This window comes from Schistocerca gregaria, chromosome 4, assembly GCF_023897955.1.
Source record: "Schistocerca gregaria isolate iqSchGreg1 chromosome 4, iqSchGreg1.2, whole genome shotgun sequence".
Lineage (NCBI taxonomy): Eukaryota > Metazoa > Arthropoda > Insecta > Orthoptera > Acrididae > Schistocerca > Schistocerca gregaria.
The window spans coordinates 586,117,663-586,140,113 of NC_064923.1; the positions used below are offsets into that span (position 1 = coordinate 586,117,663).

At 40.9% G+C, this 22,451-nt stretch overlaps 1 protein-coding gene across 2 annotated transcripts in view; it reads right to left on the reverse strand.

Moving 5' to 3' along the window:
- LOC126267478 (cystatin-like) overlaps positions 1–22,451 on the reverse strand; it is a 138,725-nt gene that overhangs the window by 72,406 nt on the left and 43,868 nt on the right. The window lies entirely within an intron of this gene.

A 22,451-nucleotide genomic window follows, 5' to 3' on the forward strand; every position in this document is an offset into this window, starting at 1 on the left:
AATTTTATTGCAGATGTATTTTATTGAGTCTAATGTGAGACGAATCAGTTGACTTGTAAACATTTGAATATTAATGTGAGAAATGGTGAATATGTTATTTTTGGAAGCTGAAATATACCAAGACTGGACTAAAAGTATTCTTTGAGTACTAAATTATTTCAAAAGTAGAGAGAGATTCTTATAAATTCCTGTTAACCAGCAGTATTCTTTGGAGAAAAAGTTTTTGGAGATTGATATAGCTGAAAATCAAGAGAAGAAGATCAGCTGTACATACCGAGTAAGTCAACCTGTGGGAGAGATGGGTGAATTTTGAAATCCAACTTCACATTGCTTTGGGTCATCTAAAGCATTAGAATGTGGTTCTGTTATTGGCATCCCTTACAGTGGCTCACTTCTCAAGACCTGGCCAGTGATTCCTGCATCTGTTTCTGTCTAGATTCATCATGAACCCCAAGTCCCCTGATGTTGGAGAGTCATGGAAATACTTGACGACAGCTGATCGTGGATGAGCCGAGATGATGAGCATCATTTGCATCTAACTGGATCACAGTTCCCCTTATACAATTCACCATTTATTAATTAGAATTCTCCTTTGCTCAGTTCCCAATTCTTCAAGATGTCTATGGTTTGCAGCAGTGCTGTATCTTCCCTCTGTTCAACAGAATTGACATTTAATGCAGTAATGACAGATTTTATCCACACTGCTGTGTTCCACTACAGTATTACTTGAAAGGCAGTTAGCATCTTCGATTTCACATCCACTTTTGTGACATTGTACCCTCAAAGACTCAGTGCCCATCTTGGTAGTCAACTCAATGGATCCTATGAGCTAATAAGCCAGTATAGAGAACAGTGGTCTATCACAACAAAGAACGATGGGCTAAACAAATACATCCAGAACTTGTATGTGCCCCAAATGGCTGCAAGGCATTCTTTCTCAGGTGTAGAGTATTTAACCTCAGACTTGTAGAGTACTCTGGAAGCATAAACTGTCACCTTTTAGTCATCTTCCTGAATTTTCACTAGAATTGCACTTATACCATAACTGACAGTGTCAGTGTGAAGTTCTGCCTCCTTAAGGGCAAGTAGAGAACTTTCTTGCACCTCATTCCAGGAAAATTTCTCATCTTTGACAATAGTCACTGTAATGGACATGCTTTGGTACAAAAGGCCAATCACTGGTAGCATGTGCACTTTCCAAGGAGAATTCTCAAAACACAAATGTGTCAGGAAGTCAGAAAATATGTGACTTTATCCTTTTTTTGGAGGGGGGGAGGGCATTGGGAAGGACACCTTCACACTAGATACAGAGAACAAGTGTGTCTGAAAACGAAAGTGCACAGAACACCCCTAATGAAGGGACTCCGATTCTGACAACCCATGAAAATACCAATGTTAACAACATGACATTGACAACTACAACTGTAATGGGCACATGGCCATTGGTACTAGACATTGGACAGTGGCAGAGCATTGTATGATCTGATGAATTCTGATACATCCTTCATCATGCAGATGACAGGAGAACAGCTCCTTGACACCTGTACTGCAGGACAGATACAAGCTGGCAGCAGTTCCATTATGCTCTGGTGAACATTTGTGTGGGCATCCATGGGTCAAGTGGAGCTTGTGCAAGGCACCATGATGGCCAAGGAGTACTGTACACTGGTTGCAGACCACATACACCTCTCCATAACGATCATGTTTCCCGACGGCAGTGGCAATTTTCAACAAGATAATGCACCATGTCACAATGCTAGGAGTGTGATGGGATGGTTTGAGGGACATAGTGGTGAGTTCCAGTTGATATGCTGTCCCTCCAACTCCCCAGATCTGAACCCAATCGAACACACCTGGGATGTGGTTGAATGTGGCATCAGAGCCCATCACTCTCTCCCTGGAATTTATGGGAATTAGGTGATTTGTGTGTGCCAATGTGGTGCCAACTCCCTCCAGTGACTCTACCCTAGGCCACATTGCTACCATGCCATGGCAGGTTATCACTGCCATCTGAGCCAAAGATGGACATACCAGCTACTAGGTAGGTGGTCATAACATTCTGGCTGATCAGTGTATGATACCCAATGTTTATACAATGTTTTACCATGAGCTGATTGGTCTTTCAAATCTCCAATCTAGATTTTAAAGCATCCAAAAACTGACACAGAATGGAAATCATTCGCTGATATCATTCCTCAAATCAGGCCAAATCCTATTGGCTGTTCGATAGTAGTTTCCTCCCCTTTGTTACATGCACTGGTAGTGTAACAGGATTCTTCTTTGATGACACTAAGCTGCTCTTCTTGGACTGGTTTGGCTGCCCCTATGTGCACAACTAAAGGAAGGAGTTGTGGCAGCTCAGGACAATAGTCCTACAATACTTATCATCATAGCTGGCACATAGATTTCCTTTGTGAACCTGAGGAGCTTCCAGCAATTCATAAAAGATCCACAATTTAACAGAATATGACAGATAACTGTAACTCATCTCACTGATGATGGCGTGATAACAATATCTTCCACAGCAAACAACCATTCAGAACAATACTTGTTATGTGTCTTTGTTGGAAAAACTTTGTTAATCTGAAGCTCTGATCGTTCAGAGTCTATGACTGCTCATGATGCCTGCAAGAGGTTCTATACAAGAATAATAGTATGTCTACATTCTGTTAAAGAGATAAATTTGAAGTACTGTGTTGTGTCATTGGTAGTTATTCTTGTAATACATGTTCCTGTCAAGATGTTCCATCTGAGAATAACAATATGACTACATTCTGTTTAAGTGTCAAATTCAAAAGACTGCACTGTGTCATCAATAGATATTCTTGTAAGACATGTTTCTGTCAGCTGCGCATATTACCCATTTGAAACTTTCAGCACAATCTTGTTTCATGACACAAAACAAAGTCTTCTTTAGCTGATGATGATACACTTCAGACATTACAGAAGAGGAAGCCCCTGGCTAGTGTCTGATCATGACACCAGTGAGATTTTCCAACATCTTACTGGTAGTGACTGTCACTCCTGGAGGATTTGCATTTGTGGTGGCCCCATCACCATAGACGGTCATCTTGCTTAGTTTTCATGAATCTGGCAACTATGTGAGCAGCTATTATCTATGTAAGGTGACACAGGGAACGACTATGCTGTGTTGGGGAGTGACCTCACCTCATCTAGGGTACAGCAATGGGCTATGTCCCACATCTCAACTATAATTGTCTGCAGTTGTCTGGTGGGGTGGAACTTTTGTGATGGCTGACATTTAGTGGCATAGCAGTTGTCAGAAACTTATCTTCCTTCTCTGCAGAAGCATCCAGCATGTCCAGGACACACAATGGAAATACATTAATGTGTTGTCCTGTCCTTCAAATATCTGTTTTTCTGTGGGGCATTGTACTTGGTGGAGATGTTACACCTGCACCGGTCAGGAGGCGGGTTTTCATTTGACAGCTGCAGCACAAGTCTGAGTTGCTCAGTCCATTCTTCTTACACATTTGACTAGTGGTGGAGATTATCGATACACCTCTCCTTTCACATTCTCCATTACCTCTCAACTTATGGGTGGACAGTCATGGCAGCTAACTCTTGTGTAAACGATACAACATCTCTGGCCACCACATTCTGCTATGCCTCTTCTCTTCATAGCTGGCATTTGAGAGAGGTGAGCTCATGGTGGTCATCCATAACTTCAGCAGCTGGTCATACCTCTTTCATTCAACTCTTCTGTTACATTTCCTTGTATCACTGGCACCTGATGAATTCCTACCAGAAGAGCTGTCCAAGTAAAAGTACACATCTGCTGAACACAAAATGGAAACCCAACTGTTGTAACTGGTAAACTGGTCAAACTCTTAAAGCAATTTCATCAGGTTCTGAGAAATATCTCCTCAAAACACTGATGGGTGCTTACTGTGGGGCTGATTGGCACTGCTGCATCTCTTCCAGTATTAGCTGGTGTATGAGTATCTCCTGAAGATATAGATCTTAGGAACCATGTACTGTTTTTGTAACACAGTGACTTTGTGAAGCACAAAATGCATGTGACGAGGCCACAGCATCTGTCCAGACCAGTTCTCACCACAATGGAAAACAGAGTAATAAAATTAATTCTTTAATTCTGATCACAGATTTGAACTCCAAATAAAATTCTATGTAAACTGATAGATAACTGAGACCAGTTGATTAATTATTAAAAATTCATCAAACCTAATTACTGAACTGATACTGCTAAATTAATTTTGCCACGTGAACAGAAAGTAGCAAGGTAATGTCTACGCAGAGGACCATCATTTGAAGAAGGCAAGGCAAATTTAACATTTCTTGTCTAATTAACATAGATAATGCCCAAAATGCCGAAATCTATCTTGGTTTTCTGGCCATTATTTCAAAGCATCATTGAGCCACGTGGTGGTGGAGGCATACACATTTCTCACATATTCTGAGAATTTGTGCCAGTTCAAGTCACTCAATTTGAGGACTGGAATTTCTCCAATCCAGGTGGCCAGGACAGTAGGAATCTTTCCACCTCTCAACCACTGTTAAGTTGGCTACAAGGACCTATTTGTGTACAGTGGAGATGCACTGTAGCTCATCAACTGAGTATTTAACTAACATGGGGAGCAGCTCTCCAGCCCATTTGATTGCAATTTTTAGAGGTATCAGCATTTCAAGGTGCAGTGTATGGCAGTTGGTGCCCTTTAGTTGCTGGTGCTTCCCATAACCTTGGGAAAAGCTCAGGTTAGTCACTTGCAAATCACATGTGATGTTTAGACTTACTAACCACATTGGTATTACAATGACTGCAAGTGTTCTACTGCTACATGTGTACCACAAGATACTGTAACTGCAGATCAAAATGTAGTGTGGTGAGCTGTTTTGACCCTGTTACTGTCATAATAAGCATGGCCCATGGGTAGTTTCTTCTGTTATTGTGATACCTGTTATTTTATTTCTGTGCTCTCTCTAGGAACTGGTCTTTTCTGTAAAGCACGTTTTGTTGTATGAAAGTGTTTACTTTCAGCTTGTCCTACGGGGAGTCTATTGTTCACCGAGCACTACATCCTGTGAGTGATAGTTTATAGAAACTTGTGACTGGGCCACCTGCCATTTATGTGTTCATTTTTGAGATTCTGCTGACTTTCATTGTCAATAGATACCCTATTGCCCCTTTTGTAAATCAATTACTTACTAGGCAATGAAACACCTGCAGCAAGAAACCAAGTCCAATGCCTGGGACAAAATATCTGCAGATAAGTGTTAGGGGACAATGTTAGTTGGAGCTTCTTTGCTAACCTGCTGCAGTTACATCCACCAACAACTGAAGGCTACACACATGATAGTACCATCTATGCTTCACAGCCTGATCACAAGTTTCAGTCACTACTATTGTCGGCTGCTCTTTGCTGGGTCATAACGGTGACAGTAATGTGACTTGTTTCTTGCTACCCTTACTCTGTAGGTGGTGACCTAAGTTTATTTTTAAATTCAGAGAGAGAGTGGGTCTTATTATTCTTTTCTCGTTGCAAGCAGCAGCAATTTTACCATGAAGGAATGCTTGCAGAACAGATCAGGTGGTTTGGCAGACAGAGAAGAACAAAGACAGGATGCCTTGTGAGGTGCACAGCACCTTCCCCCAGAAGCAGCAGAACCCAGCCTTTGTATGGAGTTTTCCTTGCTAACAGAGCAACCCCGGTGGGTAATCTGGCTGACCACCCTCACTCCTTGCCCCGTGAATGAGAAACGCTGACCACAGCTCTGAGTGACACTGCTGCCACAAAGCCACACAGTGAGATGCTAGACCAGATCGTGGTTGAAAATAAGGTGGCATGGAATAAGGTGGAGGGAAATCTCTGTTGATAGATGTTATGTTTAACGGGATTGACGAGCAATTAGTAAATGTCACTTGTGAAATTGAAGAGTGAAAAACTAAGCCTGAAGTGCTGAGCGAATGGGTGGGAAAGTCTAGTACAGTCATTTCTGGTCACACCAAAATGTTCAGTACTCTGGAATCCTGGTTTGAGACGGTAGTGGAAACATTAGGACAATTTTAAACAAAGATGTTGGACAAGGTTGCCACATAATGCATGGAATTTGAGTTAGAATTTAAAATAGGTGATAAAATTGCCTGTGCAGTGCCTGTCCTGCAAATTTCTGAGTTGGGATGGGACAGCTGTTGTCTCCCAAAGTGCAGAGGAGAGGAATGTTATGAGTGGCTGCTCTGAATATGCACATCACAGAGAATGGCAGCCTGTCAGAAGGATTAGGCTCAGTTGCTGCCCTTTTATCAGTTGATGAAGGGACTTTGGTAATCACCTGTGGCTGCATCAGTAGGAATGGCTTCTGAGGCAAACTGATGAAATAACACTAGATCTATAGCTCCCACCAAGAGAGCCACTACTGTTCTGGTGGGAAGTAGCATTTTGAATTTGATTAGAAAGGAATTAACGCACTTGCTTGGAAGCTAGTCATCTGTTTATGCAATAGACAATTCCCTACATTCTACCTAACTGGGAATGTTTTAGTGAAATGAATTCGAAAGTTCATCCCATGCATCTCTCCAAAAATTTCCAAGATTGGTACGAATCTGGTACCATCACTCAATGGCAGTTACTTAACTTCTTTGGACACCACCTCATATCCAAGGCAAGCCTGTGGTGGCAACTAACTGTATGATATGGTACACACCTTGTGCAGCTGAGCCGTGAGTCACTGGCTCACTACTGGAACTGTGCACATCAGAAGAGAGTTATATGAGGTCTGGTGATGGAGCCGCATTTCGATACAGTGGCAGGAGTCTGCAGGAGTTTTTTCCCTGTGAAGTTTTGGCTCTACAGCAACTGGAGCCACCCATAGATCCCAAGGAAATAATTCCACTAACATATCATAGAATACCAGAATGGGCAAGGTAACAATTATTAACCGTCAGTACACAACATTCTTTGGAAATACTGTCAGCACTCCACAACTTTCAAGAGGAGAGAAACCATTGCTCTATACCTATCGTAGGAATGGGTCATGGCAATGCCTGACCACAGAATCAAAACTCTAGTGCAACAGGTCCAGACAAGCCAAGGGTCAGACAAGTCAAGGACATGGCAAAAACTCCCATCTGAATAATCAGGATGGTGGAAATGTTCTGTCAGTGCAGTGTTGTAATTCTAAAGGCAGGAAATGCAAGAACAATTGGTGATGTATGGCATCTCAAACAATAATGAGGATACACAACTGACAGCTACCACTTCTGTTATGGGAGTTGTGTCAGAAAACTGACGAGCACAGTCACATTACCCCTGTCGGTTGTGTGTAGTTATTCAGCAAGGGAGGTGAACTGTCCACAGGATTCTTCGGAAGACTGATTGGTGGGACAGTGGGAAGTAGAAAGGGCACCAGTGGTGCACAATCCAAGCCAGTAAACAAGCAGGTGTTATTGTAATTGTCACTGTAAAGGATATGCATGGTACCAGATTGCTCTGGTTGTGGCATGGCTATCAGTACCTGTAGTCCTGGGTGCTTATTGACTGAGTGGCATCAATGCCATAATTGATTGTGAGCACGAAAAAGTCAGCATTTAAGTGAACGAGAACAGATACACTCTGCAATTCTTTGAGCCACTGAAGGGGTGCTCTCCAGCAGTGTGGCTTTCCCAGATGCTGCCGACTGAAGTGGATTCCCTGGTACAGCCTTGCAGCCATGCAGATAATAGATGGCCCTGCCAAGTGAGAGTGTCCCCCGTCCATTGGCTGCCTGAGGAAAAGCTTGAGAAAAGGATTAGGGTAGGGAGCTATCTGAACTTGAAGCAGCAGGCCACCTCATTTGCGGAGCTGCAAGACAGGCCAAGCTCATGGAGTGGACCCACCTGTTATTTAGACCCTATGGTGTGATAAAATGTCTCGCTATGCTGAAACAGGATGTGCACTTCAAGAACATGGTGTGTTACTGTCAAACAATTAACCAAGTGTGTTCTATACTAGAAGGCTAAGCCAGCAAGAGAAAGAATTATGGGATTAATGCAGCATGTCTTTGCATCTGCACTGTGAGAACTACTGTCAGTAGATATGTAGTGGGAAGTCTTCCTATAGGCAGAGGTAGAACTCAGTTTCTTTCTGTCACCCTAGATTAATTTACAAAGTACAGGGTACATCAAAAAGAATAATCCAATTTCGAATGCCTCTATTTCTTAAACTAATAAACATATACAATGAATTTTGTTTTCGGTGAATGTGAAACTCAAAAAGTTGTTTTTCATACCTTTCCATAGGTGTTCAATATGGCTCCTTGAGATGCATGGCATATGTCAATGTGATATTCAAATTGTTCCCAGATTGCAGGGAGCATGTCTTGAGTTACAGCTACTGATATGTGAGGTCTCAGCCCATTCATTGTTGTTGGTAACGGAGGCTCAAAAACAGAGTCTTTTATAAACCTCCACAAGAAATACTCACATACAGTCAGATCTGGTGACATTGGAGGTCAGTACTGTAAGTCTGAATCATTTGGTCCAGTGCACCAAACCATCGTTCAGTAATTCTTTGATTAAAAAATTCCCATACTTCCAGATGACAGTGAGCAGTGTCCCACCCTGTTGGTGAATGAAGTCATTCAAATCAGTCTCCAGCTGTGGGAAAAGAAAGTTCTCAAGCATATTGAGATATGTGCTTCCTGTACAGACTTCTCAGCAAAGAAAAATGGACCATACACCTTTTCCCATGAAACTGCACAAAACACATTAAATTTTGGAGAGTCCCTCTCATGCCATACAACTTAATGTGGTTGTTCCATACTCCATATTCTCATTCCATTTAAATGGGATATTGCCTCATCACTAAACACTAAGTGTGGAAGAAAACTGTCATCCTCCATCTTGCCAAGAACAAAATTACAGAACTCCACATGTTGTTGTTTGTCACCTTCATGAAGAGTTTGCAGCAGCTGAATTTTGTATGGTTTCATGTGTAAACATCGACACAGCAAATGCCAGATGGACATTGGGGGTATGTTTTGCTGTTGAGCTGCATGGCAAACAGGTTTCTGCAGCCTCCTTGTGAAACTATGGTGGATGCATTCAACATCTGTCAGACACTCAAGGATGGCCCACTGATTTGCCTTGACACAAATAATCTGTTTCATGGAACTGTTCATGCCATCATCTAATGTTCTGTGCTGTAGGAGGATCTGCACTGTACTCAGTGCAGAAGTCATGCTGAACACTTATTTCTGACCCACACTGTGCAAAATGTAGAACAGAAAACACTTCCTGTTGTCCAAAATCATTTTTTACTAGAACCGAGGTGGGTGTACACTGCTGCTACCTATCAGGAACCACGTAAAACTTGAGAGTTTGCTCTTTCCAACATTATAGTGTTCTTGCACATGTCTCAGATAAAATAATACTTATGTTTTTTTTTTAAATCAAATGATTCTTTTTTATACACCCTGTATATTATGTTCCATCCCATGAGAATCATGTCAGCTGTTGTTCTTGTGAGGTGTTTGCAGAATTATGCTGATAAGTTAGGTAACCCCAAAGGGATCTTGTTGGACAATGGACCACAGTTCACATCTCGTGCCTTGGTCACTGAAATGCTGCAGCAAGGAATCATTATACACCTGAGGCCCATGAGAAAGACAGGCTGTGATGTGCTTACATAACGAAGGTAGGCTGAGCTTGCTCACTCGCTTGCTCAACTAACAGAAAAACTGCATTTCTACACCTGTTTACTCACAACTGGGTGTGTATGTACAAACAAGAATTGCACCTTCTACTGGAATCCATTACTATGGTGACAGAAAGTGCTTAGGTCTTCTAATAATTTGTTATGGCTGTACTGGAACACAATAAAATTAAAATCTTGTCAAAATGATTATCAGTTGCATAGGCACCACATCTTGTATGAAATGAGAACTGTTACATGGCAGAGATTAAATGCTACAAACAAGCAGTTTTACTACTTATGGTGAGAACTGATCTTAAATTTTATTGTACAACTAGTAATCATTAAGACTTCATTAAACCAGACTCCAGTAGAAGATGCAATTCTCATTGGCACATACGCATCCAGTTGTGAGTTAACTAGTTTAGAAGCACATTTTAACTGCTTAGTTAAGTGAGTGAGTGAGCTCAGGCCTACCTTCACGATGTAAGTGCTGTGGCCTGTCTTTCTTGTGGGCCTCGTATTCACCAGACAAGCATTTACCATGCAGCTGTGGACCCAGCTGAATTGTGTTTTCACAAAACGGGGGCCCTGGTGAGGATTCACTGTTCAGCTCAAGATTTCAAATAGGTTTAGTATATACTGCAGTTCAAAGAGTTGTTAGCAGTTTAATTCACAATGCTACAAGCTGTTCCCCAGCCGGTCTTATGCTCGAGGGGCCAGTAATTACACCCCTCATAGCCACAGTGCAGTTACCTCCTTCCCCAGAAGAGGAACTACAAACAAAATTGTCAAATTCCCTAAGAGGATGAGGAGGAATGAAGCTCACCATTAGGTGCACCATGATTGCACAGCCAGGAACCCTATGATTAAGGAAGGTGATTTGGTTCTAGTTTGAAACAATCACTGGTGTGACCTCTTAGAAAAGAAAGCCAAGTTCTATCTACTGTATGACAGTCCCCACCAAAATGAAAAAGTTCTGTGTGATCATTCCTATAGCTCCTACATAGTTGTCAACCCAGATATTGGTGCTGAGAAAGGCATACAGAACATTGCAAATATCAGGTTGTTCATCAATGAGAGCCATTCACACCCAGAAATTAATTTCAAACTCTAGTTCAGCATTCTTGAATGTGAATTTGTGATGATATTGTAGTCCATTTAATTTTCATTTGCTTTGAAATAAAGGGTGAGCTTGTAATGATTTCCCTTTATTCTGTGTGTGCCTAAGGTAATGTGTTAACATGGGCTAATATAACAATGCAAACAATCAATCTTTGACAAAATAATTTAATAGGATAGAAAAGAAAGCTACTCATCAAATGGTGGCAGAACACATTCCCTAGTTATAAGTTGTTGTGATTTATATAACTGTGTGATGTTTGTCAAGTATTAAGAAGAAAACTGAGGAGAAATTTACAGGGTTCAATAAGAACAAATGGCTGATACTGTTGGGAAAAGGCTTGGGGTGAACTGGAATAGTGAAAGTGGAAATATAGAGTGCATGTCTTGCAGTGGGTGTAGGTGGTAAGGGTAGTAATGAAACGGAGCTTGTTCCTCTTGAGGTAGCAATGGGAGAGTGACTGTCATGCATGACAAGCATGACAGGGTGCAATCATAAGTCATCTCCCCCCCCCCCCTATTATTTGCCAATGGCAGATAATGTTTGCAAACTGATCTCTAATACCAAGGACTTCACAACAGTGTCAAGACGTTAGATTGAACATGATGAAAACACACACACACACACACACACACACACACACACACACACACACACACACACACACATACACACACACACACACATGCGAGCATCCACACACCACTATCACTCAGGCTACTGTCTACAATTAAGTCATAAAATTTATATGATGCTAACATTACACTAGGAAAATAGGATGAAGGGGGGTTAGATGAGTTATTAAGTGTCAATTTCTTATATTTTTTTATGTCAAGGGAGGTCAAATCCTACTATCAGGAGGCATTTCAAGGAATGCAGTGCAAAAAATGCATAGTGAGAGGAGAATGACTTAATGTGGGGAAGAAAATTTGTTAAGAAAAATAGATAGCTGGAGATGAACAATCACAATACCATTATGATTGTGTTGGTCTTAACACACATTTCTTTCAGCACTTCTAGAAAATACAAAGTATGGGAAACATGGATCTGTAAAGGAAAAAGCTGCCTTGTGATGAGACTAGTATCTACGTAGCAGCTTCATCCAGACATAGTGATTTCAATGCGAAAAATAAACATGGGAAATAAGGGAAAAGCAATAAATGCAGTGTTAAAGGGAATATTATAACACTATATTAAGCTAAGACATGTAGCTTAGAAGAAACTGAAGGGTAGGACAACTAATGCAGTGCTGTCGCCAGTGAACAGACAGCCCACAGGCTTTCTCAGCCTAATAAAAAGTATCATGTTACTTTAAAGTACTGTATAAGTGTTGGGCACTTAAAGTTGAAGAGGTGTCACAGAGACTGCAAGCCTGATTTTTGTGTTTACTGTATATATACACTCCTGGAAATTGAAATAAGAACACCGTGAATTCATTGTCCCAGGAAGGGGAAACTTTATTGACACATTCCTGGGGTCAGATACATCATATGATCACACTGACAGAACCATAGGCACATAGACACAGGCAACAGAGCATGCACAATGTCGCCACTAGTACAGTGTATATCCACCTTTCGCAGCAATGCAGGCTGCTATTCTCCCATGGAGACGATCTTAGAGATGCTGGATGTAGTCCTGTGGAACGGCTTGCCATGCCATTTGCACCTGGCGCCTCAGTTGGACTAGTGTTCGTGCTGGACGTGCAGACCGCGTGAGACGACGCTTCATCCAGTCCCAAACATGCTCAATGGGGGACAGATCCGGAGATCTTGCTGGCCAGGGTAGTTGACTTACACCTTCTAGAGCACGTTGGGTGGCACGGGATACATGCGGACGTCCATTGTCCTGTTGGAACAGCAAGTTCCCTTGCCGGTCTAGGAATGGTAGAACGATGGGTTCGATGACGGTTTGGATGTACCGTGCACTATTCAGTGTCTCTCGACGATCACCAGAGGTGTACGGCCAGTGTAGGAGATCGCTCCCCACACCATGATGCCGGGTGTTTTCCCTGTGTGCCTCGGTCGTATGCAGTCCTGATTGTGGCGCTCACCTGCACGGCGTCAAACACGCATACGACCATCATTGGCACCAAGGCAGAAGCGACTCTCATCGCTGAAGACGACACGTCTCCATTCGTCCCTCCATTCACGCCTGTCGCGACACCACTGGAGGCGGGCTGCACGATGTTGGGGCGTGAGCGGAAGACGGCCTAACGGTGTGCAGGACTGTAGCCCAGCTTCATGGAGACGGTTGCGAATGGTCCTCGCCGATACCCCAGGAGCAACAGTGTCCCTAATTTGCTGGGAAGTGGCGGTGCGGTCCCCTACAGCACTGCGTAGGATCCTACGGTCCTGGCGTGCATCCGTGCGTCGCTGCGGTCCGGTCCCAGGTCGACGGGCACGTGCACCTTCCGCCGACCACTGGCGACAACATCGATGTACTGTGGAGACCTCACGCCCACGTGTTGAGCAATTTGGCGGTACGTCCACCCGGCCTCCCGCATGCCCACTATACGCCCTCGCTCAAAGTCCGTCAACTGCACATACGGTTCACGTCCACACTGTCGCGGCATGCTACCAGTGTTAAAGACTGCGATGGAGCTCCGTATGCCACGGCAAACTGGCTGACACTGACGGCGGCGGTGCACAAATGCTGCGCAGCTAGCACCATTCGACGGCCAACACCGCGGTTCCTGGTGTGTCCGCTGTGCCGTGCGTGTGATCATTGCTCGTACAGCCCTCTCGCAGTGTCCGGAGCAAGTATGGTGGGTCTGACACACCGGTGTCAATGTGTTCTTTTTTCCATTTCCAGGAGTGTATAAATTGCATACTTTGCTTACTTTCATTCTATTAAGTCATATGGGATTGTATTCTGGAGTAACTGGGCAAACTGAGCAAAAGTTTTTAGTGTGCAAAAGCATGTAATAAGACTCTTTCACAGTGTAAATTCAAGAACATCGTGTAGAAACCTATTCAAGGAACTTTGTATTCTAGCTACTGCTTCCCAGTGTATTTATTCCTTAATGAAATTTGTTCCAAGTAATATATCTCTATTTCCAACCAATAGCTCAATACATAGTATCAATACTATTAATAAGAAAAATCTGCATAAAGACCTAAAATCACTTACCATGGTCCAAAAAGGGGTTCAGTATTCAGGAACACACATTTTCAATAAATTGCCAGCAACCATTAAAAACTTGACATTACAGATAAAGCACAGTTTAAACAGAGTTTGATAGACTTTTTGACAGACAACTCCCTATACTCTATAGATGAATATCTTAACAGGGACTGTTACACCAGCTTAAGTAAACATGTCTGTTAGATTTCAGTTTTAACAGCACTTGGTCACAACAGACAATATAAGGTATTTTGTTTATGACTAATTTATTAAAAGAATATAATTGTGTTTTATTGTAACAGTGTTTCTGTTGTGTAAATCTTAGTGGTTCCATTTTACTGTAATGTATTCACCATTTTGACAATCTCCTGAGAAATGACCACGGTAGTTAGTATTGTATTCGTATGTTTTATGTTTTTTATGACTTTCTGACTTGTTCCACACTCACAAGAATCATCTCATGTTTGGGTATATGAAATAAAAACCAAATCTAATCTAGTCTAAGGTTTTACTATTACAGCTGAAGACTATCAGAGGGCATTCTGCAAATGGTTCACCATATATAGCCTGTTGCTGGCTACTCCCTCAGAGAGCGCCGAAAACACAAGTCTTTGGTGCATTGAAAGTATTAACCAGACAGCTTATTACAAAGTGGTGAGAGCTTGCAGCAAGCACATGCCTCTCAAGGTCACAGGTCAGTAGGGAACAATGGGTTAAGGCACTGGAATGGTTTTCGGAGCCATTGACAAAAGGCTGCAGCTCCTGTCATTGGGATGTGGTCAGTGCAGCTGTGAAGGGTAGTGATCACTGCTTGAGTCAGCTGAAGGACTGACCCACCTACTCGCCAATTATCCCCTCACGCCAGCCTCTGACAGAGTTGACAGCAGGATATGTCCTTTTGTTCACCTGACCAAGAGTTGTGAGTGCCAGTGTTTAGTGTAAAATTAAAGGGCCAATTGAATTCTTGTTCAGTGATTCATCCAGTAAAACTAATGCTTTAATTTAGTGTAGTGAAATGGATCAGGTTAATGATAGTTATTACAGCACTGGTAAATATTGTCTATGCGAAGGGTCCCATTTGGTCACACTGACGTCCTTCTCACAGTGAAACTAAAAACCGTAAAAATTAATGGACACAGTATTGAGGGAAAATTGTACTTAAGCTGAGGAATTATTTTATAAAATGCTGTACAGAGCTAGTCCTGCTAGGTACCATTCATTAAAAAAAATTATTCCAGTGTCCTAATTGTACTGTTTGTGTTTTTTGTTGTTGTTGTATACTGGAGTCGAGAAGGGCTTTGTTTTCTTTAAGGGCAGCTAATTCCCAAATCATACTCTTGAGGAGGCAGCTGTAATGCAGTAACTTTGTCAGACACAAAATGCGCTTGTCAAGGCTACAGCATCTGCCGAGACCAGTCCTCACCACAAAAGAAGTGAGAGTGTTAAAATTAATCCTTTAATTCTGATCACAGGTTTGGACTCCAAATAAAATTACAAGTAAACTGATATCTAAATCAGACAGTTCATTAATTAATTAATAAGTCTTAAAATTTAATTACCAATTTGACACTACTAAATCAATTTTCCCAACTCCACAGACAGTAATAAGGTACTGTCTACATAGAGGACTATTAGTTGAAGGGGGCATGACAAATTTAACATTCCTTGTTTAACTAAAATAGAAAACACAAATGATAGCACAATCTAGATTGGTTTTTGGACATTGCTTACAATCATTGTTGAAGCCATGCAGAGGTGGAGGCATACGGAGTTCTCCCAAGTTCTGAGACTTTGTGCCAGCTCTGTTCCATGAAGGTGCACCTTAGCCTATGGACCAGTCTTTAAATAACCTTGGGAGCAGCTCTCCAGCCCATTCTGTTGCTGTTTATACAGGTGCCAACACTGCAAGGCTTTGTGTATGGTAGTTACCTGCATTTAGTGGCCAGTGATTCCCATTACCTTGGAAACAGCCTAAGTTAGTCACCTGCGAACCACTCATCATGTTTAGAGTTACTAAGCACATTGTTACAATGATTGTGACTGTACTACTGCTACATCTGAACCACAAGATACTGGTGCTGCAGATTGGCAGGTAACATGGTAAGCTGTTTTGGGACCCCTGTTACTGTTATCATAAGCATGACCAATGCTTAGTTTCTTCTGTAATTGTGATACCCATTATTTTATTTCTGTGCTCTCTCTGGGGACTGGTCTTTTTTCTGAAGATGGTTTTCTTGTGTGGACTTGGGTATTATCAACTTTCCATACAGCATATCCATTGCTTGTCCAGTGGCTACATTCTGTGAATGATAATTTATGGAAACTTGTGACAGGGCTAACTCTCATTCATATTTGTTTTTGAATATGTGTTTCTCCTGATTATCCGGACTTTCGTCATCTGCAGCCCTACTGCATCTTTTGTGATTAATTCCTTACCAGACAATGAAACAACTGCTGTAAGAAATGAAGTTCAATGCCTGTGACAAAAGATATGCAGATGAGTGATCTGTTAGGGAACAACTTCAGTCAGAGCTTCTTTACTAATTTGCTACAGTTATATCCATCAACAACAAAAGGCTGCAATTGTGTTCCATTTCTGTCCATGTAGGTGAAATCTTTTACACTGCCTTACTGGAGACATTGTGATGAAAAGCAGGGTCGTCAGTGAAGCACAACACTTAGAAGTGAAAGCATGTTTATTACTGGCTGTCTGAACAAGAACTCACTCCTGGGTGGATGGTTCAGCTATTTATACAAACACCAAATATTTTGGAATACACACACATAATATATTTCACGAACCTTCCATAAATTGTAAATAATAAATAACAATTAACTGTTGGAGGTGTCTTTTGAACTTGTGACACACAACATCAGCCAGCGATGGTAACCGCTGCACTACGCTGCGTGCACCAAAGCATGACGCTAAGTCTAAGTGTGTCTAAAACAGCTTTCTGATTTTTTGAAGTAATCTAAAATTTTCCTTCAGTAATTGCAATGTCCGTACCTTTGCCATTTTGTTTGTACAAAACACTTAGAAGTAAATGGAACTAAATGCAGTTTCTGTTTGTAGAGAGTTGGATGTGTGTGTGTTTTTTGTTAAGATAATGAGGATGGTAAACTAGGAATCTGGTGGATGCCAAGATTTAGTAGGAGAACCAACTACAAGGTCTCAATTCATCAGTTTTCCTCAATGGACAATACAGATAACTGCATAGCCCTTCTATTCTTGTTGTTACTCTCAAATGGCACACTGTGATTTGGAAGCAATAAATATCGATTTTGATATGGGCTTTGAACTTGACAACACTTTAGGGAGTAAAATTTTCAGTTGTAATGTCAGGGAAATTCACAAACAAATTGATCAGGTGAAACAGATTAAGACACTGTATAAGCATTATTGAGATCACCAAAAACCAATTTCTAGCTTATTGAGATTTCTCCAAGCATGACCAACAGGTGTGAAGTACATCAAAGCCTTTAGTTGTAACTGTGGTAGGGAAAACATCAGCCATATGGTAGTAAAATTCTGTTTGGGGATCGTGAACAATACAGGTATGGAAACATTAACCACCAGTTGAAAAATGTGCCTGTCAGAGAACAAAATGCAAATATGCTCCTCTTTAAAATACTGTGGAATAAGTGCGAAATCAGCTGCATGAGTCTTCCTTCTGCCTGCCTCACCACAATTTTAGCATGCAAACAAATCCATACTCTTAACACAGAACATTCTCAATCATTTTCCCACATCTGTGGGCTGAGAATGACATGGCAGCTGGTCGGTTCCATTGGGCCTTCATGGCCTGTTTGGGCAGAGTTTTTTTTTAGTTTTAGAATTTTAGTGAAACCTTCATAATGGCATCTCCCTCTCACTGCAATGTCTATATATGTCCCTCTCACAGTGTCACATGTTTTTTCTCCAACTGGCACTGTCTCCTGTCTGTCTGTTCCACTGTCAAAAGTATTCATCCATTTCTCTCATTCATCCACACCACTGTCTCCTTCTCCACAACTGTGCCCCACCCACTGCCAATGTCTTTGCCCCATTCTTTTTCTCTCCCATTGCCTCTGCCTCTTTCTTTCTCACTAACAGTCTGCTGTCCTTCTCTTCAACAACCATTGTCTCCTCTCCACATATGCCCTTGGGGGTGGAATGGTGTGGGGATTTCAATTCCTAGAGCAGTCAACTTTAACATGTGAGTATATGGGATGGGGAAACATGATCAAATTTTTTTGTTTTAAATTTTGTTGGTCTAGATGGGTCCACACCCTCCCCAAACCTAACTATGGGCTCCACTCATCTTTTTCATTTCCATTGTCTCCTCTCTCTTTGGCTCCCACTGCAATTTTCTTCATATAGCTCTCTTTCTCTTTCATGGCCACTTTCTCTCTCTGGCCATCACTGTCTCCTCTCTCTTCCTGTCTGTCTGGCAATGTCTCCTCTCTCTTCCACTGCCACTGTCTCTCTGCTACTCTCTTTCAGCACAAAATAGTGTGAATATGTTCACATGCCAAAATTTTTGGCGAGGAAGATAGAATCGAGATTGTGATAGCTGGTTACCCTTTTTTCTGTCAGTCTTTTAAGGAGGAGCATATTCACCTTTTTGTTCTACAGTAGTAGCATTTTTCAACTGCTTCCCTTATTTTTCCTGCCACAGAAGGATGTCTTACATAAAAAGAATTCCATAAGTCAGTAGAGTTTTGACAGCTTGTTTATATACTTCTACACATTTACATACTTTGATATGTACAAACAAGAAATCAGTAAGCATAACATAACTGTGTCTGAGCAGGTCTGGGAAGGGCCAACATACCGACCGAGTGTCACGTCATACTCAGACGATACGGATCACTGGATGTGGATATGGAGAGGCATGTGGTCAGCACACCATTCACCAAGACATTGTCAGTTTTTGTGACCAGAGCCACTACTTCTCAACCAAATAACTCCTCAATTGGCCTCACAAAGGCTTAGTGCTCTCCCCTTGCCAACGGCACTCGGCAGACTCAGACTGTCACCCATCCGAGTGCTAGTCAAGCCCAACAGTGCTTACCTTCAGTGATCTGACAGGAACTGGTGCCAAACTTGCAGCAAGGCTGTTGGCAAGTATAATATACATAATATAAGGTTAACACAAAATCATCTCCCATCAAATTCAAGTTCCCTTCACACTACTTTACATAAAAGTGTACAACATTTTTAGGCTGCACCTACAGTATAGCAAAAAATGTGGAATGTAATATGACAATATAAATTTTTGTAAGGTGCCTACAATGCTAGGAGCACCATTCATTGTCAAAAAAAGGCAATCCAGAATCCTTGCAATGACCTCCGAATTACCCCAGAACTCTTGGCAAGTGTTAAATTGGCTAAAACCATATTTATTCCTCAGACCACATATTTCAAGCATATTATATGTGCATAAATATAATAACTTTTAATTTCCAGGTCTCGGTAACGGCCAATGATATCAAAAAAATTACTAAATTCCCAAGAATATCATCATAAGAAAAGGTGGTGAAAATTTCTACAATTTGTCATGAACAGAAATAATACAAGTGGCCATCCCCACATTTAGTACTTTTGGTACCTGAACATCATGGTTTTTGGGGCTTTCTCAGGAACTGCCCATGAACAAATGGTGCTTTTATAAGCTGCCTAAGGTCTGTCCTAGGCCACACCTTGTGCAGAAGAATATAAACGTGACAAAGTCATACAAATGTTTGTTTCACATATAAGCAGAAAAGCTATATCTATGTGCAAAATTGCTCCTGGATACCTGATGATGGATAAATTCCAAAACGCATCATGTGAGCAATAATGTAATTTTTTTTCCTGATGGTTGACTTTTACCATAGTGACCCAGTCAGCATATATGCAGAACTACTGGTTATTATAATGCAAAAGAACCAATCAACATGCTAAATTTGCTTGGTTTGGAGGAATTGTGTAATGTTTAAATTTTGACTCTGTACTATAGGAGAGATACATTATGCCCTTTCTTCTGATATGTATGTAAATGGTCACTAGGCCAAGGGCTAATACATTTGACCTCTTATCTCTATCATCAACTGAACCCTCATATGACTCCCTGAAAAATCACATTCTTTTGCGGGGCTTTTTGTAACATGGTGGTCCATGCACTGTCGTGCATGTGCACATAAGGCTCCACTGAGTAGACATTATCTGAATGAGTGTCATTATTTTAGGATCATTGAGGAAACTAAATGTCACTGTTGGAGAGAAATTTACCTTCCAAACCACTAACAACAGGTAGTTGCTAAAGTTTTGTAAGCATTTCCTATCACACAGATGGGAAAAAACACTTCAAAACAGATTATCCCCTGAGTCTACCTTTAGAATGCAGTGAATGGCATATACTATATGTAATACATATATGCTTTTCAAGAAAATAGAGTCAACAAAACAGTTTTATAAGCAGCCAATTAACATGATATTGGATTTTGAAAAAACAGATCTGAGACCACATTCCTGGGCAAGCATACACATGTTGTGCTTCCAAAGCTAAATAAATTTCAATACTAGAACTTTATTGGCCTGCTGTGCATCATACCTCCAATCTACCATCCATCTGACAGAAATCTGCATTATAAACACACAACACACAACCCTGATGCTAGGCAAGGCTTGCCACAGTACAGAGGCATTACAAATATCACCTTGGAGAAAGTGATACAGATCAAAAGCATAGAAAGCTTGAGAATTTTATTGTAATACTGTACAAGTTGACTGTGTATCTCCCTTTAGTTTGAGTTGTGTATGATCTCACTGGGAATTTACACAACCTTTATAACTCATAAGCTATCATTATGTTGCAGAAAAATAATCAAAAGTGTTACAGAAACCATGTGCTGGCTCATTATTCTGATAAGGGTGTTTGGCAAATATGTTGACTTATACAGGTTAATTCTTACAAAAAAGGGAAAACAGCAACCAACTACTTATGTTCCACAGATGAATTTCTATTATTGTAAAGCATAAAAGGTGGCAGTTAGGAGTTGTTAACTCACATCTGTGTATTTAGAAAAATATATACTAGGTCTTCCACTTTGCTTCTGCCATTTTTTCTCAAAGTTCAAAACTTCATTGTGAAAAACCTACAAAAAATTTACAATTCAAAGTATTGGTCGTTGCTGACCCCTGCTTTCTCCTAGCTTAAGGGCAGCATATGAATTCCGCAGTGTATAAACTGGGTGTCTTTACAGAGGAGCCATGAATCGATCCATTTTGAACTTGTTCACATGACCACAAGTGCTAATCATCTAGGTCATGTGCCATACATCGAGAAAGGTGGCACTAAAAGGGAGGAATATCTGGAGAATACAGCAGGTGGGGTAGAACTTCCCATTTCAACATTCCAAGTATGGTTTGATGGGATTTTTGACTTGGGGTCATGCATTGTCTTTCTGTATTGTTTATCACTGTATTGTGGCCGTTTGTCTTTCAGTGATCAGCTCAAACACATCAATTGCTTTCCATAACAATTTCCTGTGATTGTTTCTGTCAGTTGCAGTAACATCAAAAGCTTTCTCTCTTTCACAACCATGATGGTCTTCAATGTCAAAGTCACTGTTCTTGAAGCATGGAAACCATTTTCTGCAAAGTTCTGTCACTAACAGGCATCTCATCATAGGTCTTACTTAGCTTTTTATGAGCCTCAGTTGCACATTTCTTCATATCAAAGTAGAAAATTATAGTCTCCCGCAGATCATGAGAATAGGGCTCATAAGTTGACATATTCAGCCAAGAATAACTTTAAGATGCAATCAAAAACTGACTAATATTTTGATGGCGTTATTTTCTCAAATGCCTAAGCTTACTTACACCAGTACTTTCCACTAATGCTGTCTACTGCAAAATGACAGAAGCAGTGTTGTAGACCTAATAATATTATTAATAATAACAATAATTTGCAATGGCTCATTTCATACCATTATGAATTATCATGCAACTTATTCATGGAACACAAAACTAACTAGCCAGGCAACCTTTCTTAATATTACCATTTATTAAAGACAAATAGTGCCAGTAATGATACTGCACCAACATATTCATATCCAGATGGGCATTCATGTTTAAAACGTCATTTAACTTATGCTGAACATATGATGTTCACTTTTTTTGCTTTGGCAAAAGCCAACATCATGTGCACACCACAAGGTACATCTAATTTTAAATGTGCACTGACATCTGGGAATGCATTTGTCAGCTTGAAACCAGTACTGATGCTACAAATTTTAAATAAACGATACTATTAATTTTACTTTTTTGTAATAATTCACTTTTGTTTTTACATAACCCTAGTCCCACCATGACAATTTCCAACAAAACATCATAGTGACATATATATTTTCATAAAAATATTACATAGAAGTGACAACAATGGAAAGTGGGAAACCTTCAGAAATACAATAAAACGAAAGGAAAATACACACATCAGAGAAGAAAACTGATGACCATGGTGTTATATAAAAACAATATTAAAAAAGGAGGCTTTTTAACACAACGATTCTTGCAAGTTGCCTAGTTC